This window comes from Ambystoma mexicanum, chromosome 13 (assembly GCF_040938575.1).
Source record: "Ambystoma mexicanum isolate Mex_15411 chromosome 13, UKY_AmexF1_1, whole genome shotgun sequence".
Taxonomy (NCBI): Eukaryota; Metazoa; Chordata; class Amphibia; order Caudata; family Ambystomatidae; genus Ambystoma; species Ambystoma mexicanum.
This window is the reverse complement of record NC_090938.1, coordinates 788,468,147-788,491,028: the sequence shown is the minus strand read 5'-3', so window position 1 is coordinate 788,491,028 and position 22,882 is coordinate 788,468,147. Positions and strand designations below refer to the sequence as shown.

At 46.0% G+C, this 22,882-nt stretch overlaps 1 protein-coding gene and 1 long non-coding RNA gene across 4 annotated transcripts in view; one reads left to right on the top strand and one right to left on the bottom strand.

Moving 5' to 3' along the window:
- Window positions 1–1,966: 1,966 nt before the first annotated feature.
- Window positions 1,967–21,777, bottom strand: LOC138521972 (uncharacterized). 3 transcript variants are annotated; one of them, XR_011283196.1, is made up of 5 exons: window positions 21,683–21,777; window positions 17,054–17,152; window positions 16,641–16,728; window positions 10,958–11,161; window positions 1,967–10,490 (listed from the first exon to the last, which is right to left on the bottom strand). It is a non-coding gene; the product is annotated as an uncharacterized lncRNA (long non-coding RNA). The 3 variants fall into 3 exon arrangements; XR_011283195.1 differs by having other exon boundaries at window positions 21,599–21,771; XR_011283197.1 differs by having other exon boundaries at window positions 1,967–10,487; window positions 21,599–21,771.
- Window positions 21,778–21,870: 93 nt separating this feature from the next.
- The window catches only part of LOC138521970 (decapping and exoribonuclease protein-like), a 61,864-nt gene continuing 60,852 nt past the window's right edge, over window positions 21,871–22,882 (top strand). Inside the window, exon 1 of the mRNA XM_069635163.1 lies at window positions 21,871–22,024. The gene's annotated coding sequence lies outside the window, so the exon portion shown is untranslated. The remainder of the gene's footprint in view (window positions 22,025–22,882) is intronic.

Below are 22,882 nucleotides of genomic sequence, written 5' to 3'. Positions count from 1 at the left end.
TTTAGCTCATCATGAGAAATCAGCACATTTTGATCATTTGGTGAGAATGTCTTGTATTGAGAATATTTGGTCCATTCAGCGCATGTATGGATTTTAGCTCATTTTGAGAATTCAGCACATTCCGTGCATGAAGTGTATTCTGGGCATATCAAGCCTTTTGTGTATTAAGCATTATAAGGATTTTTATTTTAAAATGGTTTGCAGTTTGTTAGCGGTGCAGATGGCTATCTCTCAGTGCTTTCAACAAAATTGTTCTTAGAAGCTTGTGGCTTAAATTCCGCACGTCCAAGGTGGGAGCTTTAGACATCAAGTTCCAGCATGCAGCACTTCATAAAGTACTCTTTTTTTCACTGTCTCTAGTGACCTCACACATCAAGTGCAAGAATAAAGCACTTCCTATTATACTCAGTTTTTCATTAGCTCAGGGAACCTTGGACATCAAGTTCCAGCGTGCAGAACTTTCTTCTCGCGGAACCGCTTAATTCAGGTTTATCCGCAGGTTTGGGTATTGCCCCTTCCCTCTGCTTCAGGCAGCTATGCCAGCTCTGTGTTAGATTCGGTGTACACAGGCATCTACCATTCTGTGAGGGTTTGCACATATTGATCTTGCCGACTCACCAGTAGTTTTTTTTACCGCTCTCAGGCAGATAAACTAATGATCATCAAACATAGCTGCAAAAGCCCAAACTTTGCCCCTGTGACCCCAGCTCCACAGGAGCTCCCAACCCACCTCTGCCTTTGTGCATTATCTTGCAATCAATAACAGCACAATTTTTTGTGGGTAGGTAAGGCGCAGCTGCTTTATTAGGCAGGAGATAACTTACAAGTGATTCATTTCTACCATGCATACTCAAGAGTTCTACACTGAGCATGGGGTCCTTACAATTACTGTACCCCCAGCCTAGGTTCCCTGCACTTCTGCATGGCTTGTACCCTTCCTCAGTTTCCAGGTCACACAACCTCTTACGCCCTTGCTAGTTTCCCAGATCTCCAACCCTAACAATCTTACTCAGTTTTCCCCTGTCTTAGACCCATTACGCCATCGTTCAGTACTCCCAGGGCTCCTGACCTGTTACACCATTCCCAGTTTCCTAAGCCTCTGACACCATTCTAGGTTTCCGAGGTCACTGGCCCTCTTATCTAAGTCCTTGCTTGCTGATATCCTGCACCCTTATCTATGATTTACTTAGTTTCCCAGGTCTTCTGACCTCTCACACCCTCGCTTGGTTTTCCAAATCTCATTGGTGGTCTAGTTGTTTCCCCCAACCGCTTTAAGTTGACCAATTTCGATTTTCCAAGCCCATTTGACCTTCTCCATCCACAACTTCTCTCCCCATACCCTTTTCGTTTGCTAGATTTCCTGCCCTGTTCTGCAATTTGTTTTACCTGGTGTCCACCTCAGGCCCAACTCCCCATAATCCTTGTTTCTCCCGTCTTTACTTGCCCCCACCCCGCTAGTGCTACTATCTTTCCCACCCCCTCCTTTTCTCCTTTCTGTATGCCCCATGGCTTCCCAGAGGTGGCGTCCCCCTGAGCCTTTGCCTCAACGTCATGACTGCTCAGTGACGTGTGGCCCCTGGCAGCACTTTCAGCCTGGACACACCATGTACCTCCACTGCAATGGCTCTGTAATACAAATGACAAAACACATCAGCATTATTGCAAAACATTATTACATCACATCAACTTCGTTCCTGGTGTGGGCGGGTTTACTTCCCCTCAGCCTCACCCCCAAGAAAGAGGATCAGTTGCTCCAGTGAACCCTACATAAACCCTACCTAGCCCTGCCCTTTCCGTGTTACCCACGCAACCCTCCAAACATCCCCTCCTCCCCCACCCTTTTTCTTTCATCTGATTCCTCTCTCCCCTCGCCTACTCCTCTCTCTCTCCCTTCCATTTTCCCTCGCCCTATCCATTTCCTACTCCCCCCCACCTTTTCCCACTCCCCTTTCCACCCCCCCTCAGTTAATTGCTCTTTGCACTGTTTTGTTGAATGATTCAAGATGTAAATTTTGCTCTCATTATTAATTGTTGTTGTTATTCTGTATTTTGTTGTTCCATTGTACAGTGCCTTGGTGTAAAGCGCTCTATAAATAAATAAATCAATCAATGGAACATTTCAATCTTGTTGTTATGCTGGCTCTGCGTCTTGTCTTCACCACTGCACTGGGCTTCTGTGCCAGACATGCGGGGTTAGCTCAGATCTTAGGGCAAGATACAGAGGCTGGGATTTTGCATTAAACTTCTTTACTGGTGTGCCAGAAACAAAGAACACAAATGAATTTACTTGGAAGAAAAAGAGAGAAAAGCACTCTGTAAGATGGCTCAGGTGAACATGCCCACAATAAGTAGTCCATAAATATGGACTGCTAGGAAGGAATGTCCTCTCTCTGCTGCTTCCAGCCAAACTAAGTACAACTATTTCTATGTAGTAATGTTCATTTCTCATTGAGACTATGCAATAATTATGTAGTGATGCATTGCTAGAACATTGTTGGTTTTATATACTAGAGGCAGTTACAACCTGCTTCCATTACCTGTTGCGGCAGCTCTAAGACTGTGCCTTAGCGGTTGCCTTTCAGTGGTGCAGCTTCCAACGATTCAGCAAAGAGAATCTGCCCGCTGTGTGACAGCAGGCAGGTGCGCTTGTCTGTTAGGTCCCCTTCTGTCTGTTATACCAAATCTTTATTACAGCTCTGTGCCTTGCAGGTGGTATTCCATGCCGGCTCGCGCTCAGTTGCAGTGCTGGCGCTCTAGGCTCCTCATGTCTATGTCTGTCCTCTTTCTATTTCTACATTGCGGACAAGCTGATTCTAGGTCCCCAGCGTAGGTTGCCTTCTGATAGGAGTTTCTTGGGCTTCATTGTTTGCTTTTTTTTGTTCAGAAGGATACTATGTTACATCGTTTACTTAAAAGAATGGCAGATTCCTGGGAGAACTCCAGTCCAGCTGAGGGACCCTCGGCCATTTCAAAAGCCCAAATTGAAGATTTTACTTAATTGCATTCCTCTCTTCTGGGGGCTGTCCAGTCACTGTCTTCAACTATGCCTTCTAATTTGTCAAAAATATCTCATGTGGATAAAAGGAAGAAAAGGGCCCGAGTTCACCCTGCAATACTCTTGATGACGAGGAACAATGTTGGTCTCTGGAATCCTCTGGACCCGAGGCATCACATGAAAGAGAGGGCATTTCATACACACAAGTCCTCTGTTGGTGCTAAATATAAAAAGCTGGTGTGTGTGCCTAGACATAAGAAACGTGGTCCAGAGGAAGGGCAAAGCCCCTATGCCAAAACAGGAGCAGTATGATAGAATAAAAAAAGGAAGCACAATGTTGCTTTTCCCTCCTCTGGGAGTGGAGCAGATGGTGAATCAGGTTGCTCTGACCAGATTTTGATTTTGGAGGGTCAAAATCGGTATTCATACAGTTCTCCACCACTTATAGGTGAAGAATACACATCCCCTTCTAATGAAGAATCCGAGGCCACACAGGGTACATTCTTTTGATGTCTCAGTCCAAAATAACAGCCCATCACCTACAGATCATAATATGCCAGCTTCAGGGCTTGAGGTTTGTTATCAATTGAGAAAAATCTCAAACTCAGCCGTGCCATGTAATAGATTTCTCAGGCTTCCTAATCGACACATTGCAAGCATCACTTCAGTTACCCACTCTAAGATCAGTGCCATCAAGGAGATCGTCGGTAATCTCAGAACAGACAGTATCCTTGAGGACATTGGCTTGGATTGTGGAACTATGTTCTGCATCGATACAAGCACTGTTTCCAGGCCCTCTCCATTATTGAGCCTTTGAGGTTGAAGCCCTTCATTTCAGACAGGGTTCGGGGTATGCAGACCTGATTGCAGTCTTCCAGGAAGCAAGAGTGGAGTTGCAATGGTGGCTGAATCACATGCAATCTTGCAATGGCAAAGCCATCTACGCAATGACTGCAGAGAGTCATCGAATCCGATGCCAGTCTACTAGGCTGGGGGCCACGATGCGGTTTGTTAACCATCTGAGGGAAATGGACACCCCATATCAATTATCTGTAGTTAATGGCGGGTTCTTTCGTGCTAAAATGTCCAGAAAAAGACACAGTAAATTGTTGCATCCTGCTGATAACGGACATTTAGGCAATCCAGTATGTCAACAAGATGCAATGTCCCAGATCCCGCATGTTGACGGAAATAGCAAACGATCTTTGGCATTTTTACCTAGACTGGGAGATTGTGATGCAAGCAGAATATCTTCCAGGACGACACAACACTGTAGCAGATTTTCCAGCTCTGGGGTCTGTTGGGGGAAGACTCCGTCCTGAACTTTCTTCGACATTGGGGTCATTTCTTTTTTTCTCTATATGCAAGTGGATTTGTGGAATTTACTTTGTATTATTATGCTAAATGTGTGTTTTAGCTTGCCTGGAAATGTTCCTTTTTATTTTTTATGTGCTGTGAAAGGTTAATTTACCATATGCGCTTAAATAAAAAATTAATTAAAAAATGGTCTGTTAGCAATATTTTTCAGTTGAAGACCGGACCCAGAGGCAACCGCACTGGATGCCGTTCCACCAGGATTTGTAAAAGAATCAAAGGGTAAGCCTTGCCTCCATTCATAATGATTCTGAGACGGAGTCGGCAGGTGAGGGTTCAGAGGTCCTTGTAAGCCCACTTTGGTGGGCTCATGCACGGTGTCCAGCCTTTCTAGAGCTAGCTGTATACTTTGGTGGGCTCATGCACGGTGTCCAGCCTTTCTAGAGCTAGCTGTATACTTTGGTGGGCTCATGCACGGTGTCCAGCCTTTCTAGAGCTAGCTGTATACTTTGGTGGGCTCATGCACGGTGTCCAGCCTTTCTAGAGCTAGCTGTATACTTTCCTCATCTTCTAACCATGTTTCCAGAGATTCTTTTGATTCGGAGGGGAAGCCCCATGATCTGGTGCTCCAGGGGTACCTTCAGCTGGTTTTGTGGAAGATTTCCGGGGTCCTGGGATGTCCAGGGCCTTTCGTTGATGTCTTCTTCCATCGTCAGGGAGTCTTGGGCTCCTAGAAGCTAGAAGGGTTATCTAACAGCTTGGCGAACTTGGGTTTGCTGGTGTAAGTGGAGAAACCTGGCTCCCTTTGCGGCTCCTCCAATAAATGCAGTACATTTCCTTTTCATGTTATTTGAGCAAGGCAAAGCTTCCCGGAACATCAGCTTATGGAGATCGCCCATTACAGCTGGCCATTTGTTGATTGACGGTTGCTGATAAGTAATCATTCTCTTATATGTCAAGGTGTGAAGTTATTAAAACCTGCAGGACCCAAATACAGAACATTATGGGATATTAACTTAATATGTTATTATTCTGATCAGATAATGAACAGCGGTAGCTACAATTGTCTGCAAAATTGATTACAGTACTACTTCCGGTTCGCCATTTCCGGGATCTGCTGCGACTGCCCCGCTCGTGGAATGAAAGCAAGACTCAGCAGGGCAGGCCCTGGTGCTAAGACCCACCCTGGATACACCAGCGGTTGGAGACCCGCCTCCCCCCGGCAACTCCCACAGCTCTAGTACACCGACCCCCCTTCAAGTACCGGTTCCAGGTGAGCACTTGCTTGTGCGTGGACACACTGGACAAATAAACCTACCCTCCTTCTTTCAGGACGAACACAGAGCTACCAGGTTTGGGGAGTAATAAACCCCCCGCCAGTCTGCGTATTCACAAAAGGAAACAAAGGTCTATAAGCACACCCGAGTTATTCAGCTGGAGTGACTCATAGGTGACGAGCCAAAGCCACAGGAGGGAGGAAGAACAGAGGGCATCCGTATCAGGTGGGTGTGAGGGGACTGGCATTGAGTGTCCTCATCTATGGGAAGGAAAGTGGGATGAGGCATGGAGAGTGACCACATAAAGGTGAGAGGGAGGCAGCATTGAATGCGACCACATAAAGGTGAGTGGCCAGGGAGAAGGCATTGATTGTGGTGACATAAAGGGGAATGAGAGCAGGCATTGAGTATATCCACATAAAGGTGAATGTGATTGGAAGGAGGCATTGGGCCTCACAAGTTTGGTGTTTTTTGGTGGTAAATATGCCAAAATGCCACCAAATGGATTTACTGTTACCGCCACTTGGTCTGGCGGGATTACCGCCAGATTACAAGTGGTGGTAAGTGGCGTTGTTCCCCCTTTATTTGAGTTCATTGGATTTCGACAGAATTTCCACCAGCAGTAATTCCCACTGTTTCTAGGCACCAAGGCGGAGGAATTACCTCCAGCATCCTGCTGGAGGTTTTTTCTCCACCTTACTACAAACCCATAGTGGCAGTAATGCAATTTTAATTCCATACCAGTGCATTACCACCGTTTTTGTGCACACTGCCAAACTTATAACGAGGTTGAGTGAGACCACCTAAAGATGGGTGGGAGTGGGAGAAGGCATTGAGTGTGAACGTGTGAAGGTAGGCAAGAGTGGGAGGAGGTATTCGGTGTGGCTAGCTGAAGGTAGGAGGAGACATTGGGTGTGAACATGTGAAGGTAGGTTAGAGTGAGAGGAGGCATTTGGTGTGGCTAGCTGAAGGTGGGACGAGACATTGGGTGTGAACGTGTGAAGGTAGGTGAGTGAGTGGAGGCATTTGGTGTGGCTATCTGAAGGTGGGAGGAGACATTGGGTGTGAACGTGTGAAGGTAGGTGAGTGGGTGTAGGCATTTGGTGTGGCTAGCTGAAGGTGGGAGGAGACATTGGGTGTGAACATGTGAAGGTAGGTGAGTGGGGGGAGGCATTTGATGTGGCTAGCAAAAGGTGGGAAGAGACATTGGGTGTGAACATGTGAAGGTAGGTGAGAGTGGGTGGAGGCATTTGATGTGGCTAGCTGAAGGTGGGAGGAGACATTGGGTGTGAACATGTGAAGGTAGGTGAGTGGGTGGAGGCATTTGATGTGGCTAGCTGAAGGTGGGAGGAGACATTGGGTGTGAACATGTGAAGGTAGGTGAGAGTCGGGTGGAGGCATTTGATGTGGCTAGCTGAAGGTGGGAGGAGACATTGGGGGTGAACATGTGAAGGTAGGTGAGAGTGGGTGGAGGCATTTGGTGTGGCTAGCTGAAGGTGGGAGGAGACATTGGGTGTGAACATGTGAAGGTAGGTGAGTGGGGGGAGGCATTTGATGTGGCTAGCTGAAGGTGGGAGGAGACATTGAGTGTGAACATGTGAAGGTAGGTGAGAGTGGGTGGAGGCATTTGATGTGGCTAGCTGAAGGTGGGAGGAGACATTGGGTGTGAACATGTGAAGATAGGTGAGAGTGGGTGGAGGCATTTGATGTGGCTAGCTGAAGGTGGGAGGAGACATTGTGTGTGAACATGTGAAGGTAGGTGAGAGTGGGTGGAGGCATTTGGTGTGGCTAACTGAAGGTGGGAGGAGACATTGGGTGCAACCGTCTAAAGGTGGTTGAGTATGGGACGAGATGTTGGCTATGACTGTCTCGAGGTGGGTGTCAGTGGGATGAGACAGTGGGTGCGAGAGGGACAAGGCAGTGGGTGCGACTCTCCCAAGGTCAGTGGGACGAGACGGTGGGTGTGAGTGGGACAAGAGCAGAGGTGTAGCCAGGATTGTCTAACAAGTGGGGCCTGAAGCTAATGTATTTGGGCCCACAGCAGTGACATTAACATCTGTTAACACCCACACAGCGCTGCTGAGTGGGTATTTACAGATTTTGGGTGGGCCTTGCCTGCTCAGGCCCTACCCTGTCTACACCTTTACGAGAAGATGGGTGTGACTTTCTCAAAGTGAGTGCGACAAGGCATTGGGCATGACCACTTCAAGGTGCGGGCAATGAGACAAGGTACACCTAGATTGGTGTGAGTATTTCTACAAAGAGGCATTTAGTGTGCCTCTGTGAGAGCAGGAATGGTTGTCCGCTAGCATACCATGCATATAATAAGCAGATATACTGCAGCATATGTTCTCCTGACTGTGATTTTCACAGACATACATGTATCAGCAAGCTGTGTGACTTGTGCGCCAGGCTCACACAAAGCTGCTACACAGTGTTTTTCTAGTTTGAATGGTGGAAGTCAGGGTGATTCAACTTCTGACATTTTCTGAGTCAACCACATTGTTTAGGGACTCTGTAAACCGACCTTCTCCTATCCACTTCAAGCTTATTAGGTCAGTTAATGCCTCCTACGTGGGTCCAGTAGCTCCAAGAAGTAGGCTTCAATTCGCCATATAGTTCCATGCTGCTAAAACATGTACCATAATATGAAACGTGCTCCGTGACACCTGCACAAAACATTAAGCGCTATGCATTAACATATGGCCCCTGTTGTCGCAGGTCAACCAACACTACCTACTACCAAGAGTTCAAATAAGTGCTCTCTAATATCCACGAAAATATAAGGTTTATAAATGAATATTACAGAGGTACATGAGACTTCTACCACGTTATTTCTGAGCCCACCTAACTGTACCAGGCACGTCATACGCCAACTCAAGAGCCCAAGTCAAAAAGGAAGCTCTTCCTTGAATCATTCTGGAGTCATCCAGTCACCCACCCTAGAGTCATCAACGGCTCGTTCAGGGAGGCCACCCGAAACCATCCTGAAGTACATGTATAGGGCAAAATATTTAAATATTTTCACACTCTGAAACACTTGTGTACGAGCGCAATAGAAATAAAATATCAATATCAAAATATCAATAAATAACAGAAACTACTCCAGGAGGAGTTCTGATTACTTTCAGTGATGATCTGGTCTTACTCCGGATGACCCCATGACAACTTCAGGATCAGTGGGGATTACTCCAGGAGGACCAGATGACAACTTCAGGATCGGTGGGGATTACTCCAGGATGACCCTATGAAGGCTTCAGGATGGTGGGGAAGGGGGCATTTCTCCAGGATGACTTCAGGATTAGTGGGGATTACTCCAGGATGACCCCATGACAACTTCAGGATGAGTGGGGATTACTCCAGGGGGTCCCCATGACAACGTCAGGCTGGGTTGGGGGGATTACTCCAGGAGGACCCCATTGCAACTTCTGGAAGGGTGGAGACTACTTCAGGATGACTTCATGACAACTTCAGAAAGAGTGGGGGGATTATTCTAGGATGACCCCATGACATCTTCAGGATGGTTGGGGATTACTCTAGGATGACCCCATGACAACTTCGGGATGGGTGGGGAATACTCCAGGTTGACCCTATGCCAACTTCAGGAGGGGTTTGTAATTGTTAACGATTATTGCAGACAACTTCAGGAGGAGTTATTTCATGTTGCTTCCAAACGATTTAGGAAAAGGGTTTTGATTCCTTGTGTGTGAGATGGGTGGTATTACTATAGGGTGAGTCTAGTTAGACCTATGGCAATGCACTGGAAATCCTCAAGGGAATTTGCAGCTGTAACTTTCCATCGTTGCCTTCTTTGCTAGAACACTCAAATGTCATTAACTAAGTTTGCTGATTTAGTACAAAACTGCAAAGCCACCGCACACTGTCACAAACCAACCTGTAAACTCGATCCTTTCAGTTCTAACCTCTAGCTAACGTGGCATCCCATCCAATACACTCCCACAATTACTAATCACTGCACTAAATACACAATTTCAGTGACCTAAACAGAATCGGATAAAGGTCTGCCTGCATGAAAGACTGCTGATCACTTCACCCACTATCACTATGAGCAGCTAGCAATTAGTTCGACCATTCTCCACACCCAGGAAAACGCTAGCTGACCCGCAACAGAAAGCAATAGCACAAAAACATGTACCATTTACAAGTTGGCACCAACCTACAAAATCACCAGATACACTATATAGTTCTACACACAAGAGCACTTGCATCGTCAGTTTCACAGAGCAGCATGTGAGCTACAATTACTTTGTCAATTAGTAGCAGGGGTTGACATAGCAACCAAGCTTGGTTATGGGGATGTTACAATTCCATTGTTTTTAAAGAATGCAATCTCACTTCTCTGTGCAAACAGATATGACTGTTATACTGCAACAAGGACACACAGTTGAGAAGACATGGCAATAGAGTTGAGCTTGTCAAATTTGATCTGTCCAACAAAACATTTGTTGCAAACAATTGACTGTTAGTTTATAGTCCAATATTTTGTAGATGTTGCGCAGCTACATGTTTGGGAACTGCAACATTCACTGAGTCATCTGCTGATTTACCACTGTGTCTTTCAATTGTTCAGGCAAAGTAACAGAGGCGGGTTCTGAGGAAAGAATGTAGAACACTAGCCATCCCCTGCCAAAAGACTTTTTCCAGCTTTTGTGAACAGTCATTAATACGTTTAGCAATAGTTTCCACCCATCAGCTTTTACTATAGAATTTTCTTGTTTTTTTCACTTCAACTTCTTCTTGTAGTTCACGCAACAGGTTTTCCAGCACTTCCAGATTCCACCAGTAGCTGCTTTTTCTCCTCTGCCTTTCTCAATTAGTCCCTCTGCTTCACAATAGGTTTTCATTATTTCGTCAAATGTTTTCTGTGTCTTAATACACTGCTTCTTGGTTGCGTGTATGAAAAAGGCAAGTTCAAACCTCATAATGTCACTATCAATACAACAAACATTTTGCTTGAGCTATAACTGGGGTAAGTGACTCCCCTAACCACGATGCTACCAGTCCCATTGGATTTTTGCTTATTCTTGCACTCCTTGGCGCTTTCCCTCCCTCCCCGTGCAGCTTCCCACAACTCAGTCTAGCTACACACATACTCTGACCTTGACTACTGTCCCCGAGGGCTTTCAACCCATAGCGCTTTGCCAATAACATAAGAGAAATCATGTAGACCATCTAAACTTCAGAGAGTTACTCTAGAGGAAAGAGATGCTGTAAGAGTGGTGGGCATTGTGGAGCACTCATCTGTATACGTGGAAAAAGGGAATGCCTCTGCGTAGGGACGTCAGATGTACCCTCCTCCTCCCCCAAACATCAAATAGATGAACAAAAAAAATAAAAATACATTGCTTACCTGCTGACTAGAAAAGCACTATTGCCTTGAAATCCTTTTCTTCACCTATTCTCTTCTACTTTCATCAAGACCCTTTATCAGCCATTTACAATTAACTTCACCAGGAATTGTCAAAGGCTCAAATTCCCCATCCTTTCAAATACACAGACAATTGTCGGAATCAAAGAAAAGCCCATTAAAGAGTGCCACGATTTGAGCTATTGCCTAAAAGAAGAAACAAACAAAAAAAAATTACATTTAGTACGTTCCAGTATTTATGAACCGTGTCTGTACCCAAACCCATTAATTTATAGTGTGCTTGCTATGGGTGTTCCTGCCTGTATCCCGATTTGCGAGTGAAGTGTCTCTTGGTGCTTGGTAACTTCCTCCAAGGGTTTCATCCACTGTGGCTTCAACTAGTTCCATCTGCTCACTAATAATATTAGAGGTGGGTGTTCTGGAGAGGCAAAACGTTCTTAACTGCAGAGCTCTTGTACCTAAAATGCTGCAGAGTCATTTTGTGTTTGACCTTTAAAAGACAAGCACCCGTTTCCGTTTCTTAAATATCAACCATAAAGAGTCCCAGCTTGCAGACAGCAACATGTACAGGAAATAATAGGGACCGGAAATAGGAGGGTATGCAGGGACAGAACCCATGACCAAAGTGATCTTTACTGGGGGGAACAAAAAGTAAATATTACACATTAGCAGGCAGGCCTTTGCTAATATGAGCCAGGCACTATCCTCCAGAAGGGTAAAAAGTCTCCCTGCCGCCCTGATAAGCATTGCTACTGTGCTATGAATTATGCACTACAGCTGAACTAGTGCATCGCTCATGAGCGTGGAAAAATTATGAAAAAAAGTAAAAGCCATGAGTAAATGTTGCAAAGACATGGTTTCTCAAACATGCGCCACTGCCTGATACATGTGGGTGCACCTATCTGAGGTAGGCATGGACCTATATGTGTGGAACATTGTGGGGGCATTGGAGCAGCAAAAGCGTTAAAGCCAGAGAGGGGCAGCTATTAGGAGCATTTATCCCCCTACTTGAGGATGGGTGTAAAGCGATCAGCCTGATCAGTAGAACAGTCATTGTGTGGAACTAGAAAGGGGAGGGGAGGAAGGAATCACCACACCCAAGAAAAGGGGGCCTCTGTATGCTGAACAGGTAGGGTACCTTAAGGGTGTGGCCTTCAAACTGGGGGGCCCAAACCATGCCCAGCGGTGGGTGTGGCCTTCAAACTGGGGGGGCCCAAACCATGCCCAGCGGTGGGGGGCTTGAAGGATTAGGGTGACTGTTTTAATAGAAAATATAAACATTTCATAGAATATATAAACATTTAATAGGGCCCAAAACGATATTTGGACTCAAAGGGGGATGGGGGGGGACAAATAAAAAGGCTTGAAGACCACTGCCTTAAGGGAATAAGGTGACCTCCCACTTTCAAATAGCAAAGCAATTAACGGCCAGGTCAGAAAACTCCTGATCCGTGCCAGTGCTCCGATACACAAGGCTGCTGAAAAACCCGGAAAAGCAAGAAAATAGATCCAAGCTCCACAACATCTAAAGAGAATGAACTGGTCCCATCATTAGACACCAAAAAAAACACTTTCACCCCAGATCATCATCATGATAAAAAAAAGAAATAAATCTAAATTACTAACAGTGATCACTAGCCGTAGCAAGCATTCCGTTTACATGCAAACTATCTTCAATGAACTGTGGAGGTGAAATGATTGGGGAAAAAAAAAGAAGGGGCAATAAAAACCCTCCGGGACCCTCATCAACCTATATAGAGAATGTGACGTAAGTATAACTAGAATATGCAGTAATCCTGAAACTTACATTTGTATATATTAAATCATGTAGCGATTTCCCCAAACTTGAACATGAACTAATCGCAGATGGAGATGAGCACAAGCTCTGGAGGGAATTAGAATACTGTCCCACCGTGCCCAAAGGCTGGCACAACTAGCCCTACTGTGAACTGAAAAAGCAATGGAAAACAGGGGTAAACAAGCCCTCTGTATGTTCATCAAAATAAATGCCATAAAAGTAATGCAACAGCTCTGTCTCACAGGTATAGAATCCGTAACTTCCAGCAGTGAAAGAATAATATTCAAAAGCATTACAATACAAAATGACAGTGTTTGAATGCCAGACAGTTCGCTTTTATGGGGGGCAGCTTTTCTTTAGGGGTGCTTCGACCTTGAACGAGAATAGAGTACCTGTCATGTACACTTTTCTCATTACATGAATCTCAAACTGATGCACATACTGTAAACAATCCTCCCTAGCTTGAATGAGGTGGAATGGGGGGAGGGGGAGAACAAGACTCTCGCAAGTTCAGTTGCTGGACAATGAATGGATGCCACTTTTTTTTATTGGCTGGTGTTCAATGGCTTAAGCGAAAGCAATGATCAGGTCGCGAGCATTGTTAAGAGTAATAGATAGATGGGGGGCATCAGTCCACTGTAGGTTAGAGAAGCGTTCTTCTCTCCCTTCTTAATGATAGCTTGGATGGCCAACATCTGCAACCATTCTCTGTGCGCAGAATCACAAAGGCAAATCTAATTTGGAGCATTTGAAAAAGTAAAACGCAAAGCGCCCTGTGCCACCAGGAGCAGAAAGGCAGGAATCAAAGAGTGCATTCATCACGGCATTTCAACCATCTGTTAGGGAGAATTCTCATTCCATGGCTAATTTCCCTTACCTATAGAGTCCCTCAGCAGCTTTGCTGGATTTGAAGGGTTTGTTTTCTTCTCCTGCTGAGAGTGTGACTCTTTTCCCCACTCTTAGGCATATCTGCTATGTGTGTTCTAGGCTATTTTTTGTGTTTAATGTCTATGGGGTTTTTCTCACCCCCATAGGAACCATCTTTATCCACATGTGTTACACAGCACCCTCCGTGCAGTGACACAGGGGTGTCGTAGCGACCCCCAAACATAGACTCCATACCCTTGGACTGACTACTGTCTCCCAGGGCATGTAAAGTCCCCATTGACTTTACTAGTCAATCTTTATGAACAAAACCAGTACAACCCATCTTACTATGGAGGTACTGGCAAGGGTTAATAGTTTTTCCCTTATGTTCATTTTCGAGAGGGTACCGTACAGTCCCTCTCTCAAATGTTTCTGGCTGGTGGCAGTGGTTACTACCAAAAATATTTGACCGCAAATATTTCTCTATGGGATTTTCCCATTATTCGAGGCTACCACATTTGCTGACAGCCTCTAACATACCGCTGGTTTATTTTTATATTAACTTTACTCGGGTAGGTTTTATTTTCCAGAACTTTTATATAAATTCTTTCTCGTGTCTTTCTCTAAGATCCTAACCCAGGTCGGGGATCCTTTGTTCGTCCTTTTGGTGGGCTTCTGCCAAGAAGCCCTCCTTTCGGCGCCACCGAGTCTGGGGTGAACCCATTGTGTGGGAGGGGGAGTAGGACCCCTGGACAGGGTTGCCTCAGCAACCCATGTCACATTCTACCCTGATAGGCTGGAGGGTCTCCCGCCAGGATGACCACTCCACTGTGTGAGTGACAGCCAGGCTGTATGAATGGGGATCATTTTGCATAAAAGCAGGGTCCTGAGGACTGGAAGAGCAAGACGTTGCCACTGGAACTAAGAAGCCGAAGAGGAGAGAAGCCAAAGACATCTGCAACGACTGAACCACCGGTGGAGCCCTGCTGCAGCGTCTCACCACTTTTCTCCACACGACGAGAGAAGATCTTCATCTGCAATAGCCTTCTTCCCTTGGGCTGGTGGGGCCAACTAGTTTGCCAATCGCCTTCCAGGACCTACCTTGGTCGAATCGCCAGTGCCCTGCACTCGGAGGCCGGATAGCCAGGCACCCGTCGACCCGGACCGCAAATTAAAGGAGCATACCTTTTATTTCGTTTGGCAGCACTGCGGCTGGTTTCATCCCTGGTTAGTGCAGTAACTTGAACCTTCCTCCACGACGAGGGCCTCTCTTCTTCTGCTGGATCTCCCGAACTGCAGGAACTACCAGGAACAACCGCCACCGCAGGAGCCACTTCTTCATTTTAAGGTACTTTGTTCTGCCAGGCCGCCCTTTTCGTTTGGTAGCGCTAAAGGTGTTTTAAATCCTTTACCTATCTGTTGGGTCGGCCGCCCCTATCTTCTAACATTGTCTTTCACCTTCTGCAACCAACCTTTCGAATCGTTTAACAAAGAATTGACTGCAGCTACAAGAACATTTTGCTCCTTGGTGGTTTGCCCTGTACCACTGACTCTGGCACAGGCACAGGCCTCTTGACTCTGGGTGAATCTGTTATAACTGCCCTCTCTAGATTGCTTCTCAGCTAGAAATGTGTTGGTGCACCTAACTCTTATAACCACCTCTTCCTTCCCACTTTTAAAACTTGTGAAGTGCCATTTTGCTCGGTTTTCACCTAAGTATAATACATGCTAAAGTACTGCCTTGCCTAAACTTGTTCACAAAATTATTGGGAAGTGTTGCTAGAGTGCCTAAGAGTATATTCCTGTATAACTTGCCCTTTCCCTCCCTTGTGAGAAATTGCTAGAGTGCCATTTGTGTTTGGTTTTCACTGTGCCGTTTTGCTCAGTTTTCACTCTTGCTCAAACTTGTCTACAATTTAACTAGGGAGTTGTGTATACTTTTCTTGACTGATTTTAACTTGCTTTAAGAACTGTGATTGATGTGTCTAACTAGAAGTGTGTAAAATAAATATATATATTCTTTTTAATACAAAGCTTTGGTCAGTGTTTCCTTGTACCATAGTACTATGGCCCTATTGTGTAAACCCTGAAACCTGCTCATCTTCCACTTGAGATAGGTTTGACTGCTTAGCCACAGCTACCAACTAAATCTTTGTGGTACAGACTGATACCAAAGGGGATTTATTTCTCATACCTGTAGTCTTAATCTTCTGTAGTGCTCCCTAAGGGAACTGCACAGGATTCTGCTTTACATTCCCCAACCTGAGACTAAACCTGGCGGTGGGTGCAGCAAACCCTGTACCACACAGCAACTCAAATAGTCTTCCACACACTTCAAAACGTAGCCAGCCTTCAAACCCACCCATACCCACATAGAGTCCAAAACTCACCTCTGCCTCCTGCGACGGCTCCGCTGGGGCTCACAGCACCTGTCAGCCCCTGCGCGCACTCGTGCACAGCAGGGGTTTCATAAGTAAGATAGTTCGATTGAGAAAGACTGCTCTGTGCGGTCACGTAGCAAGTCTTTTTAATCCCCTCCACCACCATCGGTACAGTGAAAGATCTTTTCACTTAGTGCCAACTAACCATCTAAAAAACGAGCCTTTATCTGTGAAAACATTTAGTGTATGTCACGCTATTTTTTTAAAACCATTTCAAGTTTTCAAAAATTAAAAATGCCTCGAAAGATTTAAAATGGCAAACACCACATGCAAAGACTCAAAAGAAACCATGTGAACAGCTTGAGGGAAAAAACTCTGCAAAAATGGGTCCAAAATACTGGTTGGATTTAAAAAAATACCACATTGATACAAGTCTCAGAAGACTCCCTGTTCAGATTGTGAAGTTTTAGCTCAAATTTGTTTTTGAAGTGTGATCCTGGACTAGGCCACAGATTGGTGGCGAAAACCACACCTGGATGCACATTGCACAGGGCAGATATAAACCTTCAGCACTTCTACTCAACCAAATGGTACATGGGGGAAATAAATCTTTACCTACCTGGATGACTGGGTCAAGTGCTTCACTGGATTTTTCTTGCTGGGACACAAGTGGTTCGGTTGACACACCAACTCTTGGAGCGATGCTGCTGCAATGAAAACAGTCAAGGACACATAGGTCTATGTCAGACTTCAAAATTAAGATTAGATGAGCAGGGGCTAAAACCAGCTCTTGGGTGTTATCAGCTAGTAAGCAGGACCCAGCACTGGGAAACTAGGAGAAAGTACACAGTGCACTGTAAATTCAACTCCCATTTGAGACGTGAACTTTCTGTACCACCCCAAACTGGACACGAGAAAGGAACAGCCTCGAAAATAGGTTGGAAATCCCCGATTGTAACTCCTAACTATAGCTTCAAAATTGCCCCACCATCATCCACAGCAAAATACAGTTTTAAAAAAAGGCATTCTTACCGTCAGCAAGTCCTACTACAGAGTCAGGATTTTTTATGATGCCACTGCTGCTGGGGACTTTGCTGTCCTATGTGGGAGGGGTATAGCCAATTTGTGTTCCTGCAATAGAAGTACAATAAAAAAATATCATAAACATACCAGATTGACCGTAGCAATATTTGCGCACTACACTCTGCCAGTCAGCGCACATCCTCTGCCGCACACAAAAGGGACCTAGGGTACAGGGTCCTACCGGGAAATCTGCAAACTTCCCTATAGGCCAGTCCACCCGAGCTGACAGAGAGAACAGAGGGCAATCAGAGCACATACCTGAAAATGTGACTCGTACTCAGTCACAGAGACAAAAAAATGAAAGGGCGAGAGAAATAGCATCAGCCTGTTATGTTATACCCTTTATATTTCCTGCATAGAATAGTTGAGAAGTCCAGCCGTCTGGCATGCCAATCATTCATCTACATATCTTACATAGATTATGACACAGTAGTCCTTAACCCTCCGAGCTAACTTTTCGTAAACATTGAGTAATGGCCTTTTAGCTTTTACTGCAGTTTAGTGACAGCACTGAAGTAGCAGCAGACTCTGCTGCAGCTGCCATGCCTGGCACGAGGGCCCTTGGCTTCTATGCAAATATGGTGCCCCATGCAGGTGAAGGCCTGGCACCCACAGCAGGAAGAGATACATGAATTCCACTTTAAGTCAACTCTATAGCAGTGATGCACCCAAAGTAGTGTTGGTAATGGAGTGATTTTAATACATCAAGGGATGCATAGACTCGATCTATAGTAGATGGCTACCGTGGTAGCTCAGCAGGTTGACAGACCGTTGCTGAGATGTTATATATGCAAAAAATAATTATGTGTATTGATATATTGTTGTTTCTTTTAATTTTTTAAGGTTGAATTTAACCAAAACAATAAAAACTAAATAAATATGCAAAACTTAATCAAATTACTTTTTGCAATTACTTATCTCAACATCTCAAAGAAAACTAGTGAACACAAGTTTCAGCAGTGTTTCTGAGTTTGGAAATGAATTTATTTTTCTATGAACGTGTAAAATGCACATTTGAACAACAATAATGTGTCCAGCATGTAGAATGCTTGGTAAAGCCTGGTCATGGCTGAGGCAGGCCGGGTCCCGAGATCCAGCCAGACAACTGATACCGGATCTCGGACCCGGCCAGAGCCATCCCATGGTCCAGAGGGGTGACGAGGTATAGAGGGGCAACCAAAGCAGGGGGGCCGGGTTGTACGATATCCGGCTCCCCCATGCCAAATTGATGGAGCCTAGTAATCTGCCGTGGGGGAGCTGCATATCATACAACACCGGCAATGCATGCTTCATTCCCTGCTCGCCTCCTCTCCCTGTGACCCCCAAGGTGGGAGCACAGAGGGAGAGGGGGCAGGGGTACCAGCATTGAAGTAATCCTGCCCCCCCTGCTCGCCTTCTCTCCCCACGCATTCACTTTCGTGGGTGCACAGGGGTGGGGGGGAGCATAGGGACTGGGAAAGGCCTGAAAAGCTTGCTTCCCGGCAAGCAACTGTGCTGGCGGGGGCTGAGCCAAGAAGCGGCATTCCTTAGCAGGCAAGAAGACGCAGGTGGCACCAGCAGGAAGTAACAAGGCAGCCTGGACACGTGACCCAAATGCAAGCAAGCACACGTCCAGACAGCATTAATTTCCTGTTTCGTGGCCACGCCCCCATCACACTGCACTGACTGAGCATGGGCGTGCCAGTGGCTCGCCATGCACAGTTAAGTGGGACCAAAAAAGTATTTTCTCTTTTCTCGCCGTTCTGGATCATGCACATCACAGACTGAAGATCTCTGCCTACAGTATGGCCATGTTTAAGGCGAAATACTCAATTGTTGTTATCTTGCTGGCAAGACTGCATAGGAGTCTGCATTTACACTGCATACTAGCATAGTATACATGAACATGCAGGCACCTAATCAGTGAGACAAGAAATGAAGGAATTCTGTCCTATACAGACAGCGGAGTAAAGGGGGCTGGGGGAAATCAAGAAAGACATCTTGTGGTGATACCTGCCCAACCTCTGGAAAGACCCTGGAATCTAAGAAATTTTGGTGGGGGCAGCTTTCACTGATTGCTTTTTTTTTTGTTATGCTTGCAGGACTCGCCACTGCGGACTCCCTGCCTCAGTGTGGCTTTGTATCTGCAGCAATGACTGTAACGCTTCCAGCACATTGGCAAAAAGAATGCAGGTGAAGCAAAATAGCACGTGTTTATTTTGCTTCACCTTCCATTCTTTTTTGGCGACTTTCCATGCAAACGCGCGTTTCTTTTGCTTTCATTCTTTTTGCCCAGGTTAGGGTGGACTCAGCCCTACTGAACCAGAGCCATCAGGTTTGCAGGCTGGACAACTCACCACTGCACTACATAACCTGATGAAAAACAACTAAGGTGAAATGTCCAATTTCGGAACTGCAAAATTCAGGGAAAACCTTTGTATTGGTTCTTAGAGTTTACATGCGCACATTTTAACGTGTTGATTTTATTGAAGGCAAATGTAATTTGGTTCGCTGTGAAAAGGCAATTTAGTGAAATATGCATATTTCAATTTGAACTGCAAATGTCTGACGTCACATCACATTACAACAGTTAACCTTTTTGACATGTGGGCGGAGTCATGTGAAAATGGGTGGGGTTTGTGTGACTGTGGGCGGTGCATAAATCTCAGGAATTTTGATTTTCAAATGTAGGCAGGTATGCTTGTGGTACAAACAGACTCTGGCCAGTACAGCTCAATGCACTGCCCCGAGAGCACTGAACGGTAAAGTTAGCCACATCTCCCTGCAATGTTCAAATCAGAACCCCTCACCTCGTAAAGGAAGTAAAGTTAAAGAAATCATGGCAAAGGAGCTTCATGCTACCCCTCTTACCCCCGCTCTACATCCAGAGGCCCGGGCTGCCGCTGCACACATCCCCTGCTCCGGTGGCGGCGCATTTATCACCCTCAGCGCAGGAGGGCTCGGCAGCCCCAGAGGCATCCAAGCCCACGTGGGCCTGTGCAGCAGTGCAGCAAGAGTGCAGCTAGGGTGGCCAACTGTCCCAGATTTCGCGGTATTGTCGCGACTTTCATGGGGACAACCTGCCTCCAGCACAGCCACTCTGCAAACTGAAGTGGGCATGTACACAGCACGGCGCTGCCGTCTGCCGCTTTCTTTCCCCGGGCGGCTCTGCAGCCCTCGCTCCTTTTGAGCCTGCAGGTCGAGCTGTAACGCTCTGGCACTGGCTTAATTGAAATGCTAATGCTTTGTTCTTGGGGTCGTGATGGTCATGTTTGCAGTTAAAAAACGTGACCATCGCCTCCCAAGTACAAACCATTTGCATTTCAATTAAGCCAGGAATTAAGAGCCATTAAAAAAATGTACATTAAAAAAGGGGCGGGCCAAATGTGAATGATGTGACATCATCACCGCCTTGTGGGCAAGTGTCCCGTGAAAGACTATCAAAGAGTTGGCCACCCTACGTGCAGCTGGGGTAAAAATGGGACCGACATGGGGCTTGATTTCCAACTGGGTGAGCTCATTGCTGTTTTAACAGTGAATGCCGCGCTGCGCAGTAAGGGTGAAGGATGATGGTATACATGCCAACCCTCCCGATTTAGGTGGGAGACTCCCGATTTAGGTGGGAGACTCCCGACTTTTCAGTGAGAAATATTGCCTTTTCTCACGTTCTCCCCATACCTGCCTAACCTCCGGAATTTTTCCGGAGACTCCGGAATTTCAAGCATTTCTCTGGGTCTCCGGAAAAGTTCCTTGAATCTCGAGATTCTTTCCGGGTCCCGTCATTTTCTCCACCTGATTGGCTACTTGCGGCAGCCAATCATGTGGAGAATATGACAGGACCTGGAAACGGCCCAAAATGTTCGTGCCCACTGCCTGCACAACTGTAATAATAGTGTTTTCAATCCATATCGTTGGATTGAAAGCAGCATTATTACGGCTGCGGCGCCGCCTTCATTTTGCTCACTACAGCATTGAATGAATGATTTTCAGTGCTATTTTAAGCAAAATGAAGGCGGCGGTGGCACTGCCGAAATAATGCTGCTTTCAATGCAATGACATGGATTGAAAGCACTATTATTTCGGCGGCGACGCCTTCATTTTGCTTACTATAGCATTGAATGAATTATTTTCAATGCTATAGTAAGCAAACTGAAGGCTACAACAACCGAGTTTACCTTTTTGACAGGTGGGCGGGGCGTGTGGGCGGAGCCGTGTGCAAATGGGCGGAGTCTTGTGTGGCTGTGGGCGGGACATACATCTCAGGAATTTTGATTTTCAAATGTAGGCAGGTATGGTTCTGCCACCTAAGATAATTCCAGCGCCAATACATTCCTATGGGAAAAATAACGTCTCCCGATTCTCTCTCTCAAAACTCCCTCGTAGGTGCGTCTGAATGTTGGCATGTATGTGATGGCGCATAATCTGACTTGCTGCTGGCAGCCGAATTTGGGAAAAACATCTGCCATGAAATGCCCACTTCTCTTTGGAGGTTGGGCGTGGATGGATAACACTTACCAGCCAAGAAGACTCACAAAGATGCGCTGTTGCTGCAAGCAAAATCAAAATAAGAAAAACCAAGCCACCGGCACCTAAATGTACCTGGCGCCTCGAAGCTCCCACGAGAGGTAGAAGCGCCTCATAAACAAACACCTGCACGTGCACGGCGTGCAGCCCTCCTTCCGCCACGCTTCCCGTCCTGAGCACGTAGACGTCCCACGTGACAACGTCACCACGACTTGACAGAAATACGTGGATACGTCATGACGCCCGAAAGGCATTTTAGAAAATGTCGGCAAACTTTCAAACAAACACACAATGCTATCGGGTCTGTAAGAGACTTTACGCGTGTGCGCTTGATAAGGAAAGCAGCAGAAGGCTGCCTCTATGAGCAGGCGCTCATGCCCTGATCCCAGGCAGCAGCAGGAGCAGCAGGAGGTGCAGGTGAGTGAGTGCGTGCGTGCGAGCGATCCGCTCATGCGGTCCTTTTTGTTATACCGGGAAGAGGAGCTCTTTAGCAACCCCTGGGAATGCACTTTCAAGCTTTAATTCGTTGTATTGTACTATTGGAAATACATGGCTTTCTGAGCATCTGGTTTTGATACACAGGACCATACCTGCCTACATTTGAAAATCAAAATTCCTGAGATGTGTGCCCCGCCCACAGTCACACCACACTCCGCCCACTTGCACATGGCTCCGCCCACATGTCAAAAAGGTAAACTCTGTTGCAATGTGATGTGACATCAGAAATTTGCAGTTCAATGTGAAATGTGCATATTTCATTAAATTGGCTTTTCACAACCACCCACATTGCATAGGACAAATTGCATTCGCCTTCCATAAAATCAACACGTTAGAATGGGCGCATGTAAACTCCAAGAACCAATACAAAGGTTTTCCATGAACTTTGCAGTATGGAAATTGGACATTTCACCTTAGTTGTTTTTCATCAGGTTATGTAGTGCAGTGGCGAGTTGTCCAGCCTGCAAACCTGATGGCTGTGGTTCAATGGGGCTGAGTCCACCCTAACCTGGGCAAAAAGAACGAAAGCAAAATAAACGCGCGCTCGCATTGAAAGTCGGCAAAAAAGAATGAAAGGTGAAGCAAAATAAACGCGCTTCACCTGCGCGTTTTATTTTGGAAGCGTTCCAGTCATTGCTGCTGAGATAAAGCCACACTCGGGCAGGGAGTCCGCGGTGTCAAAGTCCTGCAAGCATTAAACATTTTTTTTAAAAAAAGCATCGGTGAAAGCTTTCGTCCATAAAAATTCCTGAGATTCCAGGGTCTTACCCGGAGAAA